The sequence below is a fragment of the Barbus barbus genome (assembly GCF_936440315.1).
Source record: "Barbus barbus genome assembly, chromosome: 41".
In the NCBI taxonomy this organism is placed as follows: Eukaryota; Metazoa; Chordata; class Actinopteri; order Cypriniformes; family Cyprinidae; genus Barbus; species Barbus barbus.
In genome coordinates this window covers 9336663-9360653 of record NC_136719.1, presented here as the reverse complement: position 1 = coordinate 9360653, position 23991 = coordinate 9336663, and the positions used below count along the sequence as shown (strand labels likewise).

Sequence of the window (23991 nt, the reverse complement as noted above, 5' to 3'; positions counted from 1 at the left end):
GGAGCAGATGGAAAGAGCTGCATCCCTGTCTGTCTACATCCCGACTTGGCTGTGCATCTGTGCTGGTTGCCAACATATAGATGGTGTGCCAAGGTGGACAGAGTGCCCGGTGCCATCTCTGGTGGCCCCGCGGTCACATCACCCTCAGGTTATGTTGAAATGGATGTTGTATTTGGCTTACGTTCACTGTGTCCTTTGGAGCAAACAATTAAGTAAGAGCAACTCAGTAGCCAATAAACGTGCGTTCTGATTCTCAAGACATCTGCGCTGTGCAACGGCACCCAAATGTGTCCAATAAATCCTAAAACAGTGGGTCTGAACACAAATTTTATGTTGCAACCTAAATGGGTTGTGTTTAATATAATCTGCATTGAATTTTCTTTTTTCCTTGTGTATATTCATACATGGTTTAGAAGGATGAGTTTGCAACCTGCTTGTGTTGTCATTATGTTGCATTTAAATGTGCACTAAAATCTCATATAATCTGTTTTTCCGCACAGAGTGGTTTCTTCTTTATTATATTGTTATTTTTTTGCATTTAGCATTGGTTTCCCTCCTATCTGTGTCCTATCAGAACAGACCTGTGACAGAGTTGAGAACATCTGCTGTGTAAAGAAACAGTTTGTGCTTGTACTTTCTCAAAACGACAGCGGATCTCGCAAGAATAGTCCACAGATTTACAAATAATTGAAAAGTCTGAGCCTTCTTCAGACAAAACAGGCATTGTGTAACCCTACAGGTTCATTACTGGCTAAGTACAGAAAGTAAAGACAACTTCCAGGCCGGTTTTCTCTGGGGAGGATCATAACTCATTTTTGCATTCCTTGTGTGCCTTCATCCTTTTGTTTTAGGCTGTTCTTGGAGAAGTTATCAAAAGTGCCAAGGCTGGTTTGAAGATCGCTGTGAGCATCATATGTCTTCGGGAAGACATGGTTAACTGTTATAGGGAAACAGAGTCAAAAGACATTGTTTTATTTTTGCTTAATGGCTTTTGTGCTTCTCAAGGCCTGCAATGGGCATGCAGCGTGTTTGTGAGAGAAACCAGATGGGCACTTGAGGAACAGAGCAGGTTTGTTTTGCTAATGACATTTGAGCTCTATAGGCATTGCTGAAAGTGCCCTGAGGAAAGACTGCATCTGAGGAATGCTTTTCCCTTGTCAGATGCTGCTTCTCTTTATTCCAGAGCAGGGACAGAGGAAGCGATTCACTCCCACATGTGTGTGCGCGTGTTTTTCTGGTAGTTAAGTGCTGAATTATGAACACAGGGCCAGGGAGGACTGTGTGTCTCAGTGATTGTGTGGGAGAGGATATAGCATTTCCTGCCATCGTTCTCCGCAACAAATTCCTGTTACCTCTCTTTCCTTCTCTCTCACTCTTCTTACCTCCCACTTGAATTCTCTAAATATGATTTATTATTGTGAACAGTTGTAACCGCAATGTTGAATATTTGCATGTCTGTGTGTAAGCGAGAACCTTTTTTTTCTGTCAGCCATGACCAGGTCCATACGAAATCAGTGCTTGAAGAAGTCTTCAAAAATCTCTGCAGATTTCCTAGCATCAGTTCTGAACGTCTTCTGCCTCTTTCACATGTGTTTATTAAATATTTTATGGTTATGCTGTAGAAGGTCTAGGTTATGCTAACATATATTTATACAGCATGTTTAAATCCATTATGCAGATTCCTCAAGGAAAAAAAGAAAAAGAAAAATCCTGTCTATATCTGGTTGTGATATGTTTTGTTAACAACTGTTTATTGAGTTGTATTTTGTGGAACAGTAATACAAAACAAAAATCAGCTGTACAAATTTAAAACCCACCCCAACCCATTCCACCCCTTGGTAGACTTAAAAAATAAACAAATAAATAAATAAATAAAATAACATAATAATAATAAACACATATTAATTAATATTAATAGATAAACAAATAACAATACAATTTTTTTACAAAGATTTTAGAAAAGAAGACACAACATTAAAAGCTGAATGCCATGAATTAACAGTTTTCATGTTAGATCCATGTATACGAGAAGTAGAGAGTTCCATTGAGATAATGTCCAACAAATACACAGTCCAGGTTCTTCTGTCCATTGTGTGAGGAGGATTCCAGCGGTTGACTAGCAATTTTTTTGCTGCTGTGAGCGCAGCTAACAGTAAACATCTTTGTTGGACGGACAAGGTGAAGTCCCAAAAGTCATGCATGAAAAAATGGCGCGGAGTCAAACATATCTCAGTACCCAACAAATATGATCGGTCCTGTGAGAGCTGAGTCCAAAAAGGTGAAAGAGAGGAGCACTCCCCAAAAACATGCAAAAACGTGCCTAAAACCCCTTGGGAACAGAGATTACACTTAGGAGAAGACGACAGATTCATACAAAAACGTTTCATTGGAGTCAAGTAAATCCTATGCAGCAATTTCCAATAAATCATTTGGTGATTAGGGTTTTTAGAAGACAATTTAAACATACCCCATACCTGATCGGAAAATAAAACATGCACATCCTCATTAAGATCCTTAGCCCAAACAGTAGTAATAGATAAAGGTTTGTATAAATGCTCAAGAAGAAAGAGATAGATGACTGAAGCAGAGGAGGGAGATTCCTCAGAAGGAAGGATTAGTTTGCGCAAAGGGTGAACAGGCAGTTGAGAGTTCCAAGGCACCCCATATTCTGGAAGGATTTTAAACCACTATCATCATAGATATCTCCCAGAGTGTTTACTTTACTATGAGTCCATTGCGGACAATGAAATGGAGTACTGCCTGACAAAAGGTTATTATTGTGGAAAATAGGCGAATGCCTATGCCATTTTGTAACTAGTTGTGAACGTCTTTCAACATCCCTCCATGTGGAGAGGAGATGGGTTACAATGGGACCAAACCGAGATTTACACTGCCTAAGTGGAGCTCCCGAAAAAACAAGATGCTTCAATTTATATGGATAAACGATAGATTCCTCAATTGCTCTCCAAGACACAGAAGCGTCAGGATCAAACCAAACTGCTAAAGGGTGGAGGGAAAAGGCTTGAGCATACAGTCTAAAATTAGGGAAAGAAAGACCTCCATGTAATCTACATAGTTGTAAGGTAGTCAGTTTAATACAAGGACGTTTCCCATCCCATATATACCATGAAACACATGCATCTAGTTTATTCCAGTAGCCAACCGGTGGAGCGAGAGGAATCATGGAAGAAAATAAATTAATACGTGGGAGAACATTAATTGTAATCACCGATATACGGGCCTGAAAAGAAGTAGGAAGACGAGACCAATTTTCCAAATCTGAGGATACTTTGGCTAGAATACCATTATAGTTTTTTGAGACTGTTTCCTGCAGGGAAGGAAAAACATTATCCCCAAGTACTTAAAGATTTGAACCAATGGAATAGATATAGAAAGGGACATGGAATCAATTTTAGAATTGAGGGGAAGTAAACATGACTCACTCCAATTAATTTTAAACCCAGAGAGAGATCCAAAATGGTCAAATAAATTCAACACATGAGGAATAGAATGTGACGGCTGCTCCAAAAACAATAAGATATCATCAGCAAACAAAGAAATATGATGATGAGTATTCCGATGAGTATTCACAGCACCTGTGAGAACAGTGGCTGCTGGATTGGCATACAGACCTTTTATCATATTTATGAAACTTGATCCCAGACCCAGATGCAGTAGAACCGCCCATAAATAGTTCCATTCTAGCTGGTCGAAAGCTTTCATCGCATCTAGAGACAATACTGCGCAAGGGGAGGACACACTATTAGTTGAATTAATAATATGAGTGAGATTTAATGAATCCTGTTTGGTCATGATGAACTAGTCCATTCATAAATTTCTCTAGATGACGTGATGGTACTTTAGCATCTAATTTAACATCAGTCCCTATCAAAAAAAGTGGACGGTAACTAGAACAGGAAGTCGGATCTTTATCTTTTTTTAACAAGAGAGAAATAACAGCTATATTAACAGATGGGTGAAAGCTGACAGCTTAGGTAAATCAAGATTGGACAGAAAAGATGCAAAAGAGTCAGGGTCACCATCAGCAGAAGAAGTATAGAGGTTAGAGTAAAAAGAGTGAAAGGCAATATTAATGTCTTTTGGGTCTGTCATAATGAGCCCAGACTGGGATTTCACTGCTGAAATATTAGCAAACTTTTCACTGTTGCGTAATCGTAGGGCTAAAAGGTGGCTTTGTCTACTCCCTTGAAAATAATAATTCTGCCTGGATCTTTGGATCAGGAATTCTGCCCTGGATCACAGTAATGATTTGAGTTCGGACCTAACCGCCATGATTTTACTGAGTGTATTGTCTGAGAAACAACGCTGATTATCTCTAGTCAGATTCTGGAGCTGTGATTCCAGTTCAACTATCTTTTTGTGTCGGTTTTTCTGAAGAAAAGAGGCATATGAAATTGAGTTATTCCTTATAAACCCTTTAACTGCATTCCAAAGTGTTCGAGGATCATCCACTGAACCTTGGTTAATTTCAATAAACTCAGCGAATTTATTTCTGAATTGACTGCAAAAAGTTTAATCCTGTAACAATTTAGGGTTAAATCGCCATCTAGTGGCACGAGATGGCAGAGGGATCAAAGATAATCTGCACAAATTTCCATCATGATCCGACAGAGATAAGGAACAGATATCGGCATCACGGACAGCTGAAGATAAAGAAGTAGAAAGGGAAATATAGTCAATTCGCGAATATGATTTATGAGTAGCAGAAAAGAAAGTGAAAGACTTAGCAGAAGGGTTTAATAAACGCCAACTATCCACCGACGAGGATGAGGTTACACATTGCCGAAGTTTGTCAGAACACAAAGCTTGAGAGTGTGATTCCTTTGCTCCAGATCTATCTAGGATATGCAACTTTACAGAATTCATATCTGCACCCAATACAATTTCAAAATATTAAAACTTCAAGAGATAGGCTATGAACTATGAACTATGAATTAAGAAGTGAACATTAAAGTGAACAGTGAAAGACACAGCCCTAACCATTTAGAGCATCTCTTCTCCGATTAGACAGCAAAAGTCCAGCTGAAGTTCACTGAGAGTTGGTGGATGAAAGGAATCTGAGAAAAACTCTTGCTTCTTCTGGGGAATATACCTTCAGTAAAGTTCACCTTGATTGAGAATGACCTTCAGCGTTGCAGGATAAAGGAGACAATTCTGGATGCCGGCGTCTCTCATCTCCTTCCTAATTGGCGCAAATGCACTTCTTTTTGCGGTGACCGGAGAAAAATCTGGAAAGAAAGACAGGGTTGCTCCATCGGAAGTTTTCACTGGGGCATGAAGTCTGGCGGCCCGCAAAATGAGCTCCCTGTCCGTGTACCGCAGCAGTTTAAAGATGAAAACCCATGGTTTAATGTATTTGTTTTACAATTAATTTGGTATATTATTACTTTAGATTTTATAAATAAAGAACATTCAGTACAGTAGTGGGTTCCTTGTTCTTCATTTCTGTAGTTCAGAAAGTAAAGTCATGGGTTTGACATCCAAGGAACTGATGAAATGTAACTTGAATGTAAAGGATAAAAGCTATGGATAATAGCATCTGCTAAATGCATAAATATCAATGACAAATATACAGTAGATTCTTTATAACTGCTTCTACTGAGATATTAGTTTCTGTGCTTTGATTGACTGAGATGTGATGGGAGAAAAATAGGACAAAGCTTTTCATTTTTGTGAAGAACAATGTCCACTGTCATTATAAATAATGACACTTTAATTGACAAGCCCTGTACATTCTTAAATGAAAAAAAAAAAAAAAAAAAATCATGGCACCCCTAATATATATATATTTTATTTTTTATTATTTTATTAATGCATAGTAATATTTGTTTTATATGTTTCAATAAAGAAGAAAGAAACAACCCCATTTTCAAGTACTCTCTGGAAACACTGTTTTAGAGGTCATATTCACTGGCCTGATTTGTGAATGTGTGTGTGTGTGCACATGTGTTTAGACAGTATCATGTCACATTAGGACATCTGTGCAGTGCTTTATCAGTCTGTTTGTTGTTTGAGTGAGGTTTTCGTTGTCTCAGATAAAATCCATGTGACCTGATCTCAAACTGATGTATTCACAGCAACACCTCGGTGTACTTGGCTGGTCGACAGTATTTTTGAATATCACTACTCAAATGTGCAACATCTAGCACTACTCTAGCAGTCATAAAGAGCAGATTAAAGAGGCATAAAGCAACTGAGAACATTCAGTTATTGGAAATTCTGACTCAAGGAGAGATCAATGCACGCCGCTCACATAAACCAGAACTGGAAGAGTCTGAATCAGCTGCAGAGAACTGGAACTAGATTTGCAAAGCAAGCCAAATCAACAGAGTCATCCCTAGATCAGTTATTATGTGAAGCATGTGGTGTGTGAGATTGCATTTTATGGATGTATCGCTGGTCCTTGATCTGTTGCTCACAATGGCTGAGATCACATGTTCATTTTATTTAGATTTGTCCTAGATCGTGGTGAATTCATCTTGTATTTTGCAGAGATCAACCTGTTTAAATCAGAAATCTCTGAGATGTGCACAAAGTTTTAAATAGGGTCTGAAATGAGCACTTGCTGACTAAATGTGAGAAAAAATTTGGTAAGTAAAATTAAGTTTCTGATGATAGGTCTGATAACTTCTTAAAAAAAATTACTGCATAATGCACTGAAGGATCTGACCTTGCAGTGAATGTCACAAGTATAACGGACAAGAGCAGCCAAATAATCCATTTATTCATTTATTCATTCATTCATTCCCACAAGTGGCAGGTAACAACTGATCACACACTGTAAACAAAAGTGAAATGTATAAAAAGAGCCAATACATAACAGAATGAAATGCACTTTCATTTTTGTCTCAGTGACATACGACTTCATTGCATCTGTTGTAAAAATAATTTAATTTTAATGTCACACACCATTAAACACATATCAGTTTAGCTTCTACCTAGGTGGATAAAAACACTAGGGAACTGTGACTCACATATTTTTTTTAAATGAACAGACTGACAGTTCAACTTTAAAGTGCTTTGTATTTTAGACTTTTTAATGAATACCGACACAAATCCAGTGAGACATGTGGAAGAAAATTACTGAAAATAGTTGTTTTATGTTTCACTGTTTTAAAAAAAAGGAACTGTAAAATCATAGTTGGAGAAAAAAACCTCACTGTCTGATGTATCATCCATGTAACATAGCAACAGCCCATGGTAATTTTTAAAATTGTTCATTATAAAAAATTACATTAGAATAGAAAATACTAGCATCTTTCACAGCACATTTATCATTGAGGTGCTAATTTATTTGCATTCATTTCACATGATTTTAATCTTTTTTTAATACTGACACTTATGCAAATGTACTGTATACTGCTTTTCAAAAGCTTGGGGTCAGTAGTATTTTTATGTTTTTTGTCTTATAATCAAAAGAAAAAAACAGCAACAACAGTAATTTTGTGAAATATTATTACATTTTGAGAATTAAAAAAAATATATTAATTGCTGTAATGGACTATTCCAGTCTTCAGTGTCACATGATCCTTCAAAAATCATTCTAATATATTGATTTTGTGCATTTTGAAAAAATCAGTGTTGAAAACAATGATGTTCTGCTTATATTTTTGTGGAAATATTTTTGTTCAGGATTCTTTTATAAATAGAATGTTCAAAATAACTACATTTATTCTGAAATAAAAATAATTCTAACATTATAAATGCCATAAATGTCACTTTTGTCAAATGTAATCCATTCTCACTGAATATAAGCATTATATAAATGATTAAAAACTCAAACAGTAGTTTGAACAGTAGTGTATACTAAAACTTTCATAGCTGTTTGAGTGTTCAACACTAAAATACAGACTTCAATCCGCAGCGATTCTGTATAGTACGGCATGGTTTGCATTGCAATCCTCAGTACTGTATGTGAGACACTAGAACTACTTAAGGAACTCTTTTAGGCTACATAAAGTTTCCATTGTCTCAAACAACACATTTTGCCAAGCTGAAGAAAAGGCTTAGTTGGACCTGTTTTAACACCCCAGACACACGCACACACAGATGCACTCAAGCACAGAGCAGCTGTTGTGATATGTGTGTTGCAGGTTTGTGAGGCAGTGGAGTGTATCCGCTGGCCCATTAAGGGAGATGATGGGGATATTCTCACCGAGCTGAAGGCATTACACCGCAGCCGGCATGCGTGAGGAGCATTTTAAAGCAGAAAACACCTCGCCTATCTCCACTACACACCTCAAAGTGACATTTTCCCAGGGCCGGGAATGGAGAAAATAATTCCTTATTAGATACGGCTGTCATTAAGAACAGGTTAGAGGACGGGAGGTTGTCTTTTGTCTTTTGTCTCTTCTCCCCTGCCATCCCTCTATCCACTTGTCAGTCTCGCCCTCTCATTCCCTTCCTAAAGTTCCTGATGCTGTCTGTCTTGTCGGAGCTGACCCAGTTTTTCACAACAGATGCTGGACAAATACACACAATGGAGTGACAGATACACTGCGTGTGCATTTGTGAAGGGAAGCGAGTGTTCACAGGTTTCCTAAACACAGCAGCTGAATATAGATTACGCTGAGTGCTGTTTGTACTGTATGTGAATGCCTCAGTGTACCCATCTGCTTGTCAGAGTGAGTTAAAGAGAGTTTTTGCCAGCAGATGTGTGTGAGAGCGGATTTAGGGACTGTACTTACGTCCAGGGATGTTATTTCAACTTTGGCGAGAACAGCAAACAGCAAAGATATACAATATTGATTTCAATATTGGATGTTTCTTAGAGCTGGAGAGGTCTTGTCAGGGCTTACACTCATGCCCTTATAGCATGCATTGTGTGGCAGAACACATTTACCAAAAATCAATAAAATTTATGGTAGAAAAACAGCAGCTGTGGTTGCCAGAATTTTAGCATACAGAATACAGTAGTAGCATTTTAGGTTTTATGGATTTAACTTAAATTTACATGTATTTTACATGAAATGTATTTCATTAATGTTAATATACCAACCTATGAAGTACTGAAATCTGTTTAGTTCCATTTTAATACACAGGAGAGTGACATTATGTACCAAAGCACATCACAAGCAGCTTTTCCACAAGAAGGAAAATACTTTATATATATATATATGGAAGGTGCACTGTCACTCACATAAACACTAAACACCATCATGGTAACACGCATGAAATTGAAGTAATGCAATAAACATTAATTTAACAACATTAGATGTAACATACAACCCTAATATAAAAAAACTAAGAAGAAAAAACTAAGAAACTAAATTATTTTAATTCAAATGAAAAATGTAACGCAAGGAAATCTGGGAATGTCAATTTATGGTTTTCACTGAAAATTATTCTTTTCTTTTTTTTTTCAATTCCAAAAACTGTATATTTCCATAAAATTACATTTAATATCCAATACAGTTTTTCACAGTATATAAATGGGGAACTTACTATTAACCAGTTAACAGGTTTTTACTGTAGAATTTTTACAGTCTTTTACCGTTAAAATAAGTCTTTTTTTTTTTTACAGTGTATTGAAATAAAGCTGAAATATAATACAAATACAAATATTACATGAAAAACTATTACTTTTAAATGAAATAAGTCTGAAGTTCTAACTAACTAAAATAAAAATGAAACTGATAATTAATTAAAACTATTTAGAAATACTTTTTTACAAAACAAAGGCTAATAAAATGATAAAACTTAACAGAAATCCTAAAAATGAAACTAAAAATATAAAAATAAAAATAAAAGCAAATTCAAAAGAATTAAAATTATAATAAAATAACAATACGAGGGGGGAGAACCAGAAGGGCGTAAGTGACATTTCACCATCTTTACAGGAGAGCCAAAACAAAAATTTTACCATAGTTTGAGCTGACTGTGTGTACTGATTTCAATTGTTTATAATACAAATTTGTACACTCATTGATGACAGTACTTTTGCCAGTACAAAAAGCTCATTAAGAGCTTTCATTTGATGTATATATCTCCATTTCACCAAAAATGTCACTTACGCCCTTCTGGTTCTCACCCCTCGAAAAACTAACCTACGATCAAAACTTTTTTCAGAAATGTTACATGCCTGCAAAAACATAAAAAATGTGAATAATTTTTTCTTTAAAAAAAGCTTAGCATACGCATATTTTTAACTGGGTTTGAAAAACATTTCTTGGTCCCAATTTATATACATTAGGTGGCTTTAACTACAATGTACTTACATTTAAATTAATCATTTGATACAATGCACTTATTGTGTAAATACACACTATTATATAATATATAAATACACTGTTGACCTATCCCTTACACCTTAACCCACCCTTAAACCTACCCATGCTACCAAACCTGTCCCTAACCTTACCCGTATCCCTCCTCAATAACAGCATAAGGGTTTTGCAATACAATATGAACACAATAAGTACTTTATGATGTAAATGCATAGTTGTTAAGGCCACTTAAAATATAAAGTGAGACCAATGTCTTTGTCTTTTCATCATCTTGGACATTGTTATCTGTCACTGACCTAGCTTCAAGATTCAAGATTCAAGATTTTTATTTGTCACATACACAATTATACAGAGTATAACAAGCATTGAAATGTAGGTCAGGTCCGCTCCAAGGACAGTGCAATTATATAGAATAGAAATATTAAGAAAAAGAAAAGTAGAAAAAATAAAAGAATAAAATAAAATTAAAGATAAAAAATATAGATATAAATATAAATGTGCAGGACAGTATGTTGTTGACTTAAATAGTAATAAAGAGGAATGTGCAAAAAAAGTTGTACAGGGTATTTAAATAGCAGCAATATGAGGTAGAGAAAAATTATGAATAGCTTATTGATATGGTGATATTTACATGGAGTCAAGTGATGTTATGACACAGAGTTAGAGTTTAGGAGTCTGATGGCCTGGAGGAAAAAGCTCCTCCTAAGTCTCTCAGTTTTTGCCATCAGGCTACGGAAGCGCTTGCCAGATGGAAGCAAAGTGAATAGACGGTTACCAGGGTGATTTGAGTCCTTGATGATTTTGACAGCTCTATTTTTGCAGCGTTTGAGGTAGATGTCTTGCAGAGAGGGGAGAGCAGACCCTGAGATGTGCTCAGCTAAGCGCACAACTCTCTGTAGTGCTTTGCAGTCCTGATTGGAGCTGTTTCCATACCACACTGAGATGCACTGAGTCAATACACTTTCTATGGTCCCTCAGCTGGGAATTTCCTCAGCTGTCGCAGATGGTACAGTCTTTGCCTGGCTTTCTTAACCTGTGTTTGGATGTGTAGTCCAAGTCAGGTTCTCTGAGATGTTTACACCGAGGTACATGAAGCTACTCACCCTCTCCACAGGGGTCCCACTGATCATAAGAGGAGTGTAGGGCTGCTGCTGTCTCTTCCTAAAGTCCATGATCAGCTCTTTAGTTTTGCTCACATTCAGAGAGAGACAGTTGTCCTGGCACCATGTTGTGAGTCTCTCTACCTCATCCAAGTATGCGGTCTCATCATTGTTGGAGATGAGTCCCAGAACCACAGTATCATCAGCGAATTTGATAATAGATGTGGAGCTGTGAGAGGACACGCAGTCATGCATGTAGAGAGAGTAGAGCAGGGGACTCAGGACACAGCCCTGTGGGTCTCCTATGTTCAGGGTGATGGAGTTTGGGAGGTGAACTGGCCAACTTTCACCACTTGAGGTCTGCCGGTGAGGAAGTCTTGAATCCAGTCACAGAGTGAGGAGTTTAGGCCGAGGTCTGTGAGTTTAGAAGCCAGCTTGATGGGGACTATAGTGTTGAAAGCTGAGCTATAGTCAATGAATAGCAGCCTTACATAATTCCCTTTGTTGCTGTCTAAGTGTGTGAGGGAAGAGTGGAGGACGTGAGAGATGGCATCGTCAGTGGATCTATTTGGGCGATAGACAAACTGAAGAGGGTCTAAAGTATCAGGTATGGAGGAGCAAATGTGGCTCTTTACAAGTCTCTCAAAAACCTTCAGGACTATAGAAGTGAGGGCAACTGGGCGATAGTCATTCAGGCAAGAGGGTTTATTGTTCTTTGGCACAGGGATAATAATGGATTTTTTGAATGAGGTGGGAACCATGGAGGTAGCAAGGGACTCATTAAAGATGGAAGTGAACAAACCAGCGAGCTGATCGGCGCAGGACCTCATAACACGGCCGGTTATCCCATCAGGTCCGGCTGCTTTCCTGACGTTCACTTTCTTTAGCGCCCTCCGAACCTCCTCCTCTGACACGGTGATTACAGGATCATCGCTGCTCTGCCTGCTGCTTCCTGATGCGCTGGTCGGCAGAGACGCGCCGCCGCCGTTGCAATCGAAGCGGCCGAAGAAGGTGTTTAACTCGTCGGCCAGCAACGGATCTGCTCTCACCTCAGCGGAGGATTTGTTTCCGAAGGCACAGATGGTCCTCAGTCCCTGCCACATCCGTCGAGAGTCATTAAGCTGGAAATGAGACTCAATTCTCTCTCTGTATCGGTGTCTGGCGGCTCTTACTGCGCGTCGGAGAGCATAGCACGATGCTTTGTACTCGCTCATATTCCCGGTCAGAAGAGCCTCATTGTAAGTGGCAGTGCGTGTGTTAACCACAGCACGGATTGTTCTGTCCACCCACGGTTTCTGATTGGAGAATATCTTTATCGTTACTGTTTCTGTTACTTGCTCGATTAGCGTGTTTACAAAGCTTAATGCTACATTCGTGAACTCGCTGACATCAGAAGAACTCGCCCAGAACATGTCCCAGTCTACGTCATCAAGAGCCACCTGCAGCATAGCCTCTGAGTGGGAGGACCAGCGCATCCCTACTCTCTGCACCGGAGGTGCATCCTGAACGAGCCTTTGATTATATTCCGGTGTGAGGAAAATGGCGGCATGGTCCGATTTGCCAAAAGCCGGTGGTGAGCAGGCTTTGTAGGCATTTTTGAACTGAGTGTAGCAATGATCCAGTGTGTTTGGTCCTCTAGTTGGACAGGATACATGTTGATGAAAGTTCGGCATGACCTGCCTGAGGTTGGCTTTGTTAAAGTCTCCCGCGATGACAAAGGCAGTGTCAGGATGTTTGTTAATGTAGCCGCTGAGCACATCGTGAAGTTTAGACAAAGCCAAGCCGGTGTCCGCCTGTGGTGGAATGTACACAGCAGTAACAATGATCGATGAAAACTCCCGGGGCAGATTAAATGGGCGGCAAATAATGGAAAGATGTTCCAGATGAGGCGAGCAGGAATGCGACAGAATGGAGATATTCCTGGGGTCACACCATTTCTTGTTAATCATGAAACATACTCCTCCACCCCTGGATTTACCTGCCTCTGCTGTTCTGTCCGTCCGAAAAACAGAGAAGTTATCACTCGGCATTACAGCAGTGTCCGGGACCGAGGACGAAAGCAACGTTTCGGACAAACAAAGGATGTTGCAGTCCCTTATGTCCCGTTGGAAACTAATCCTGGCTCTAAAATCGTCCATCTTATTCTCCAAGGATTGGACATTTGTGAGCAGAATGCTCGGAAAAGGAGGACTGTGAGCCCTTTTCCTGAGTCTATCTCGAATCCCAGCGCATTTCCCGCGGTGTTTCTTGATCCTTCACCTCGGGGGGCTATTGTTCATCTCTGCGTTCCGGAGAAATTTCCAGAGGCCATGCTGGGTTCGTGGCTAAAGTGTCCTGGAACAGGTTGGTGTAGCGGTTTCCAATGTCCAAAAGTGTTTCTATGTTATAGGTGATCAGTGCCGAAGTGAAATGTGTAAAAAGAGAAAGTAAAAGTAAGTAAAAAAGTAAGTTAAAGTAAAATCTCAGCGGAGCGGCCTATACAGCGTCCAAACACAGCAGCGCCATTTTGGAAGAGCTTCTTTGGAAGAGCTTCTTTATGGATCCATTCTGACAGGTCATCAGAGCTTACAGGATGTGTTTTGTTTTATGGATGCACACGGGTGTAATGAGGGTGAGGCTGAGGCTGTGTCCATTTGCAGAAGTTTAATGAGGAACCATTCAACAATCCAAATTGTGAGGCAAAAATCAGAGTCGTGGTAACAGGCAAAGAAGTCAAAATCACAGTATTCAGTCCAATCGGCAAACAAACAAGAGGGTAATCCAAAAGGCAAAAATCAAGAGAAACAGGCGATAAATCATACACGTAGCAGACAAAAAAAGATAATGGAAACACTCGGTAAGGCAGTGAAACTGGCAATACTTCGCAAGTTCTGTTTGGCCTGGCCTGGCCATGCTTAAATGGCTGCCAAACAGGAAGTGATCACAGAAGCAGCAGAGGGAATGGTACCAGTCAGTACTCGGGCGAGGGCTCCCTCTGCTGGCGTGGCATTACAATGGGACATGGGGTCAGCCCAGTCACAGTGAAACTTTATGATGCATTTAATTTAAAAGGCAACTCGTGAATGTTTGTGTGTTTAAGAGGCGGCAAGTAATTTACTGTCTCTATTAATCTATCAATCAAACAACAATCTGTCTCTGGCAGGAAATGGCTTTTTTATTTACAAACAAATATTTGTATTAAAATTTTAATATTACTGTGATCTGATTGGCTGTGACCATTCTGGGCAGCACCAGTGTTTTGAACATCTGGATTGGCTATGACCGCAGGTTAATTATGATTATTATCTAGTCTAGACACAGACACACTTATAGAGAGCCTTTTCAGGTTTTGTTATAGTTATAGATCAGGGGTAGGCAACGGCCCTGGAGTGCCGATGTCCTGCAGAGTTTAGCCCCAACCCTGAAAAATAAATTCACCTGCCTGTAGCTCTAGTAATTCTGAAGACCTTGATTAGCTTGTCCAGGTGTGTTTGATTAGGGTTGGAGCTAAACTCTTGGACAGCGGCACTCCAGGCCCGACGTTGCCTACCCCTGTTATAGATTGTAACCCGTTTCTGATGTAGAAAACAAGTTAAATCAAACAGATTGTGAAAAAATGATGCCTTTCTCTGTCAGCCGGTGTTGATGTTCAACACTGTGTCCTAAACTACCAAAAAATATCAGCATTCACCCCATGAAGCCCCTCTTATTGTTCTGTTGTTTTGATTTTGAGCTCTTCACTTTTCTGTGTTTTATATCTTTTTTTAGCTGTGGTGTCACATGACATATATCTTATCTCTGTCGTAAAACTCTGGAAGGAATGGAGAAAGAGCAGGAGTATGAGAGAAGTACTGGCTGTTCTCTCCGGGGAGAAATGTAGGGAGGTGGAGCTGTGCATTCTAAGGGTATTTTAATTTCTGTTCTGAGTGAAAGATTTCCCGATTACAGAACGAGTGTAATAATGTCACATCAGGAGCGGAAGGGAAGAGAAACTCCTCAGGTGCGTAACCTCTCTTTGATTCGGTTGCTTGCATATTCATTTATGATATGTATATTCATGCTGATCAGGGCAGAGGTTTAATAGAGTCTTCCTCTGATTCTGTCTTCTGTTTTTTTGTGGACTGTGCTGACAAGCTTGAGTTGAGAATAGATGTGACACTGGGGTTATCTGTGAGAGCCAGCTGTGAGAAACCCAGTTACATGAGAGGATAATGTGCAAATAAAAATGTTACAGAACATTTAACATTATGTAACCAGACGTTTGACTGCCAGTGTTAATGTTTATTGTGGTTAGAGGTGGGCTAATATAAAGTAGTTAAATTACACACACAATATTAGAATGTTGTTGGTGTAATATATATATATATATATATATATATATATATATATATATAAAACATGTAAAGTAATACTGCAGAAAAAAATTGTGTAAAATGTGTGTAAGGAGATCTCATGCTTCTTAAAGGGTAACTAAACCCTAAAACAACTTTTTTGAGTTAATGATCTGTAAGACTGGCTTTATTAGTGCTGTGCATTGACTCGAGTAAATGTTTTGACATTTGGTTATAAAGTGTTTTAATTCTACAATATATGGTGTAAAAATGTCTGAGTGCTGCCCTGTTCAGGTTGAACGGTGGCTACTGCAGTTGAATTTTCCTATTGGACGTTGCATACCCCTGTGACGTATGATGGCACTTACTAACCACGCCCCTGCACGAGCTCACCACGTCCCCTCTGTCTCCGCTGGGCTCTGCCCACTTTTCCAGCATTTTTCAAATATTGCCAGTGGGTGGAGTTAGGCTCTGACAGGGGTTTAGTTACCCTTTAAGAAATAATCCTAATATGATCATATGGCAAACAAGAAACATTTTTTTATCAATGTTGAAAATAGTTGTGCTGCTTATAGAAAGTTTGAAAGAACAGCGATTATTTAAAATATAAAGTATTTGTAAAATGGTAAATGTCTTTGTACAGGTACATCTCAAAAAATTAGTATATCAAGAAAAAGGTCAATATTTTTTGTCACTCATTTCATAAAGTGAAACCCATATATTATATAGATTCATTACACATAGAGTGAAATATTTCAATCCTTTATTTCTTGAAATGTTGATGATTATGGCTTACAGATAATGAAAACCCAAAATTCAGTGTCTCATAAAATTAGAATATTACATAAGATCAATTTGGACATTTTCACTTAGGGGTGTACTCACTTTTGTGGCCAGCGGTTTAGACATTAATGGCTGTGTGTTGAGTTATTTTGAGGGGACAGCAAATTTACACTGTTATACAAGCTGTGCACTCACTACTTGACATTGTAGCAATGTGTCATTTCTTCAGTGTTGTCACATGAAATATTTACAAAAATGTGAAGGGTGTATTCACTTCTGTGAGATACTGTATATATATATATATATATATATATAATGTCACTAAGCTGCACCAGAAGATGTGTGCATCCTTACTCCCAAAAGCTGCCAGCCAGTTGGATGATATATAGTGGAAATTTAGTGTGCAATACACATCAGCTCTCTGAGGCTGGAACTGCAAAACATAGCATCCCAACTACTTCAAACACTCTTCAAAGGGTGTAAATGTATGGTTGCTAAGGTGTTTTGAGTGGTTGCTAAGAGGTTACTTGCTGGTCCAAGTCACAACATAGATATGGCACGGCTTCATTCTTGTCTCTACCAATATATTCATTATAGTGTACTACAAAGAGTTATAGATTTGTCCCATTGAGAAGTATTAATAGTCATGCTTCTTTCAGCAAGCACCACTAATTATTTCCAACAATAACAGCCGAACACAAGGCCCATTAGTCACGCTATCGATTCAACAGAACATTTAAAATGACCAGTGTCCCTCGTTCATACTGTCCTCCGCTTTCATAGTATGATTCCTCTAAAGAGCCTGTGATTTAACAATTCAACTACACGCTCTTTCCGGCCCTCTGATGAATGCATTGAATTCCTTTTTTCTCTTGCGCTCGCCTCATTTTTCTCCACCACTTCAGAGGGTCAGGGATGAAAAATGGAAAACACAAGAATAGTCTGTTCTAGTTATTTTCCTGAGCAGGCACAGAGTTGGAGGAGAGGATAACTCCGTAGAGGTGTGACATCCCGAAATAATGCCACTGTTTCCACATGCCGTAATCAGCGGTTTTCACAAGCACTTTTTATCTCGGTGTGTCACAGTATTTGGAGTTTTACTCACAACAGTGTTTCTTTTGTGCGCTTTAAGAAAACGGCAATGCGTCAAAAATGGAGTTTCTTTCCTGACATCTTAATCTTGATCTCGCAGTCGCTGCGCTTTGAACTGCTACTTACCATAAGTACAGGAGCATCGATTTAACAGATGGCTTTATTGCTGGTTGTTTGAAAATAGGCCGTGGTGAGATATACATTGATTTATATATAAATATAGTGAGATACACATATATTTTAAGAGCGGGGAGGCGATACAAGGCAGGAGAGTTATTCCCATTGCTGCGCAGTTTGCTGTGGAAGCATTTTCACAGGCCAAACAATACAGAGTGAAGAGTCTGCATTTCACACAATGCCACCACACTCCCACCCACACACATACACACAAAACACATAAACACACATGCAGACCAGCAAACACTTGCTTGCACACAGACATAAAAAAGGATATCTGAAAGTATGGCATTCGGTTTAGCCTAGAAAAATTACACAAGCCTATGCATTTATATATGTGGCATATGCCGTAGGCGAGAGCTTTAGTACTTGTAACACATTTTTGCTCATTTATTCATTGCATATTTAGCCTAAACATTCAAAAATTCACTGTTTAAGCATTACTCAAGTATAAAATCTGTGTCCAAACTAATGGTAAAGAATATATACAGCACATAGTGATTTCTTATGCTGTTATGTTCAGGCAGATATATATATATATATATATATATATATATATATATATATATATATATATATATATATATATATATATCTTTAATAGTTTTGTATTTTTTGTAATTTAATAAAACAGTTAAGTTTTGAAAGAGAAATAACTGCTTAGAAGTAGAATACGTTTTTCAAAATTATTTGGTGAGCAGAAAATTCAAAAGAGCAGCATTTATTTAAAATAGAAATCTTTTATAAGATTTCTATCAATAATCACTTATGATCAATTTAATGTCTGGCCTTGCTGCATACAAGTTTAAATTAAAAGAAAATCTTTTTGGAAAAGAATTGAGAATTGAAATGCACTTGCACATACCTGAAATGGCCTTTGTGAGCATTCAAGTATTACTTGTGCTCTTTTATTGAGCATTGCACAGTGTTACATTTATTGAGAACTAACTTGTTATCTTCTACTATACAGACTTCAATGTCAGAAATTGTTGCTTTTTCTTGAATCTGTGATATAACTAAATCTAAGCCTGCATTTTCATAATCTTATATGGCAATGTTTATATTAATTACATTGGGATTCCGTATTCTTCCCCTGAGTTTTGGACTGCTGGCTGAAGTGTGTTTTCATGTGGTCTATAAATGAGTGCATGAAGTTTGTTTGTCAGGTAAGATGCTGTGTACTTTCATCTTCCTCGCTCCTGCCCTGAATTGTAACGAGTTTCCTGGCAAATTTGTGTGTCAAAATCAGCAGGACTGATTTCACAATCGGGCTGATGTACATCATAACCACCCAGGACACATCAAAGCACAGTGGCAGATTTACATTATTATTTAAAACAATTTCTTTGCTTTTATGCATTTGGCAGATGCTTTTTTTATTCCAACTGACTTACATTGCATTCAAGCTATAATTCATGCTTTTCGTGTCATTGTGTTACAGCTACAGGAGGAACCACTCACATTTGCTTCAGAACATCTTTAATATCTAGTTTCCGTCTGATATTTTGCTCAGCAGAAGTACATACAAAATTGATGTCCTGTTGCTAGTATCAAATCTTCATGGTGATGTGTTGTATGTACAGGATGTTGCTTGATCTAATTAGGTTTGGGATGAATAACAGCAGGTTGCACAGACAGAATAAATATCTTAAAATCCGCACATAGCATACTAACATAACACAGAGGTATAAAATATGTGAAAGTTTAATCAATGAACCTCCATTGCCAGTTGCACAAAATTCAAGAAAAATTACTACACACATACACACACACACACATACATAGATACATGTGTGTGTGTGTGTGTGTGTGTGTGTGTATCTATCTATCTATATATATATATATGTATATATATATAGAGAGAGAGAGAGAGAGAGAGAAAGAGAGATAGAGATAGATATACATTCACATACATCAGGGTTTCCCAAAATGGAGTTCAAGAGTTAAGTGAATAATTAATTAAAGGTGCCATAGGATGGAAAACTGTCTTTACCTTGACATAGTTTAACAATAAGAGTTATGTACATAGAAATTATAAATGTAAAATTATTAAATTTTCTTTTATGCCAAAAATCTGTAGAATATTAAGTAAAGATCATGTTCCATGAAGATATTTAGTCAATTTTCTACCATACATATATCAAAATTTAATTTTTGATTAGTAATATGCATTGCTAAGGACTTCATTTGGACAACTTTAAAGGCGATATTTTTGCACCCTAAGATTTCCAGATTTTCAAATAGTTGTATCTCGGCCAAATATTGTCCTATCATAACAAACCATACATCCATGGAAAGCGTGTTTATTCATTCATATGATGTATAAATGTAATTTAAAAAAATGTACACTTATGACGGGTTTTGTGGTCCAGAGTCGCATATACTATTATACTTTTTAAAACTATTTTGAATTAGCTTTTATTTTTATATTTTTAGTTTTTAATTGTATCTTTTTTCTTTTTCTTTTTTTTTAGAATTTTGTTATGTGTTTTTGTCATATTTTGTTATTAGTGTTTGTTTTAATATTATTATTAATGTTTAATTTAAGTTTTAGTTTTTTGTTATTTCAAAGTGCTTCATTTTATTTGTTTATTTGTATTTTTATTAATATTATATATACTTCTTTAGCTTTATTTTAATTAACAAAAATATTTCTAATAGTTTCACTTTTATTCAAAGATAATACCTCTGCCTTGAACATGCAAATGTGTTTCCAAAAAACATTTGGGAATCCCTGACCTACATTATGCTGAAGAAGATGTCTTGACAATATTGGGAAAATTACAGTATAAAGTGCCAGTTCTATGCTTTTCAAAATGCCTTTTTAACCTAACTGTAATAACAGTCTCTTTATACTCAAAAGTGGTTACTGATGGTTGAAAATCCATTGAAGAGGCATATGGATGGGAATATTGGAGAGCAGCTTGCTGCACTGGGGAAGAAATGAGATCTCACTGGAGCACAGAGATGACAAACTGTGCCAATACAGAGTGAAGTCAGAGGAGACCAAGAGCGAAGCTGCCATTTTTAGTTCTTTGATTCTGTAAGTGACGTACATTGTCTGCTTTGGCCCAAGAGCATGCAACGTCTCAGCGTGCAGAGCTAATTGCTCAAGGAAGGTCTCAGTGATGCTTCCTTTTCCGTTGCTCTTATTTCTTCCTGGCAGCCTACGCAAACTAGACTATGTTCTTCCAGCACTTGTGTGTGTGAGTGAGTGTAATGGATCTGGGAAATTCAGCTTCATTAATGCCCGGTCTCATTTGCTTTAACGCTGAGATGAAAGCCTTCTAATCAAAGCACCAGAATTGTGACAGAAAGAGAAAGATGGAGGTGTAGTTCGGTTCAGGCATTCACATGAAACACACACTCTTGCACACATGTGTGAACGCTCATGCTGCAGGCATGAGAGTAGATCGAGGTGGAAACCACACTGGAAAACTGTTCAGCTGAGCTAATTAACCTCTCTCTCTCTTTCTCTCATCACACACACACACACACTCACATTTTGTGAGTCTCTAACTCTGATGTATTCTGACCTACTAAAGATGTCACACAAGCCCATAGGCGGTCGGTGGTTGTGAGGAAACGGGAGCTTTTTGCTGGAATCGCTTCTTGTTATAATACACTATTAGGGAATGAAGTATTTGCTAAATAGCGCTTAAATCAAACAGGGAGAGCGTCTGTGCGTGTCTTATCTAAGAGTGCCCCTTTTCAGCTTCTCTGCACTGCTATGCTTGAGAAGATAAAATAGCTTATGTCTAATTACAAGTAAAGGTTCTTGTCAGTTTTCTGCCAGCAGTGTGAACAATGATATGTTTTAGCTGTACAATTATTTCAGAGGAGAGTCAGAGACTGAGAGAAACGCAAGGTGATGTATTGAACCTTGCAGTCTACATGAATCGATATTCACTAAAAAAATGTCTTACATAATGTGGTGTGTTTCCCAGTGAAACGGGATATTTAGTGAGGCAGAACTTAATTTTATTATTTGGGTTTTGATTGAATGGTGTACATTGAATGTTACAGAATGGAGCTGAACCTGAGTGTGAGTTTACAGCCAGGTCTACATTGATTTCAGTGGCGCCTCCAGGAGATTTAAAGGCCAGAGGAGCACAGTAAAAATCCTACAGTGGCACATCAAAAACATACACTGAAAAAAGGATATCCTGAAATGATTTCAATTACCAGTTTCTTCATTAAAATGAAATCAATGTATAATTTTGACTTGGATTACATTTATTAGTTATTACCACTTGAAACAGTTCTATGAAAAAACAAAAAACTTGTTTACAGCAATTCTGATTCCTGCCTAAATAGATGTGTATTACTTCCATGCATAAAATATTTTGTGAAATATATCTTATGATTTTTAACCACATCTATGTCACGGTGCACACACGAGGAGGACACAGGAACAACGCAGACGAGGATGTAACTCAAATTATAGTCTTTACTGAAGGACAGACACAGGGAGTAACAAGTAGACCAGATGAAGTCAAACTCAACAGACAGGACTATAAATACACAGGTTAATCATAGATAACGAGTCGAACACGGCTGGACAATAATTAACTAATGATTACATTTAACAAGGACAGGAAACAAACCAAATATGGACACGTGAGGCAGGAACACATGACACACACGACAGAGGACTGACAATCTGACGCTTCATATTTTCTGTTAAATTAATTTCTTAGCAAACCTTTTTCAAATTGAAACCAATCATCCTACGAACATATTGAATAACTTGGCACATTAACTTGTGTAGTTCTGGTTATCATTAATATTATTATATATATTTAATTTATTTTTCCAAATATAAATCTCTCATTGACAGGGATCTAATCATATGTTTAAATATAAAATATTTTGGGGAATATTCCGTGGTGAAGGATTTTACTACTCAGGTATTGATTAAATTGTGTAAATTGGATATTGCATAATGTATTTGGAATCCATTATGAATTTTGGTTCATTGAAGTAATTTATTATTAATAAATATGAATTCAATAATTTTTTTCCAAGATGAATCTCTCATTAAACAGTGATTTGATCACATATATAAAAATATACATTTTATACAAAGAAGGGTTTTTTTAGATGAAAATATCATATTATTAATACATTTTGTGTCAATTTCTACTTGAAATTAACAAATATTCTACAACAGACTAGATCTTTAGATCTAGTTGGTGCCTATATTATTTAGTTCATCAAAGCACTAAAAAAATCATGTGAAATCTGGCATCACCGATTTGTAACGTCAAAGCCAGCCTTGCAAAAAATAGGCAATAGGCAAACTCCAATGGAGTTCACAAATCAGAGAAGCACGTACATGCTGTCTGTGATGTCACAAACTGGTGCATGCTGCTGCAATTTAGTGGCTGAGGACAGCAGATGGATATTGTACAGAAAATGACATCTATAATAGAACAATACTGGATCAAAGACAAAATAAAATAGCTCACAGGTTTCCAGTACTTCCAGATCTGTTACTCAAGCTCCCCTTTTCCCTGCCAAACATTGCTTTGAGTAAAATAGCGTACAGAGAGCTGTCAGCTGGGATTGGCCTTGTTAGCTTGTGATATAAAGGCTCAGGAATGGTTTTTCAATAGCCCTGTTTCTAAATCACCTCAGTGAGAGCAGCACCACAAAGCACTAAACTACTCACAACTTATCAAATGTGCCTGTGTCCTGTCCTCAGCGTCCAACAAATCCACTTCTGTCATACAAATAACTGACAGCTCAATCGAATATGTTCTTCTCTTAACCTGAGACAGAAGACAGCAGTTATTGAAACCTTAATTCTGTACTTTTTTTTTTTCATTTGAAGTGCTGGCTTCTCTTGAGCATTGATTATCAAAGAAATAAATGAACCTCTAATTGACTGCCAAATGACTAAATGTAAATGTAAATGTAATTGAGTCTAAAAGAGAAGGCTAATCAAACACAGAAAGTAAAAAATGCAATTGGAAGAAATTAAAAACTGAATCAGACCAATAAAGATCTAACAATAGTAAGCAAGACTAGGTTTTTTATGAAATGATCTGATAACTATTGTCATCTATTTTCTGCAGTCTATTGAGATCTTGCAAGCTTGTATTTAAAACCTACAAAACAAATCTATCAGTAGCTTCTTAGAGCCTGAATTATTTGATTTCACCAGTCCATTAAACACAAATAGCGGACCTATTTATCACTTGCTGAGAACGGTAGCAGGCACTTCATCTCAATAAGCAGTTGTAGATCAGATCTCATCAGCAGCTTCCTGACCCGTCC

General features: G+C 37.6%; 1 protein-coding gene across 1 annotated transcript in view; it reads left to right on the top strand.

Moving 5' to 3' along the window:
• LOC306860249 (XK-related protein 7-like) overlaps window positions 1–23991 on the top strand; it is a gene marked incomplete at its 3' end in the record, with an annotated part of 69317 nt that overhangs the window by 694 nt on the left and 44632 nt on the right. The window lies entirely within an intron of this gene.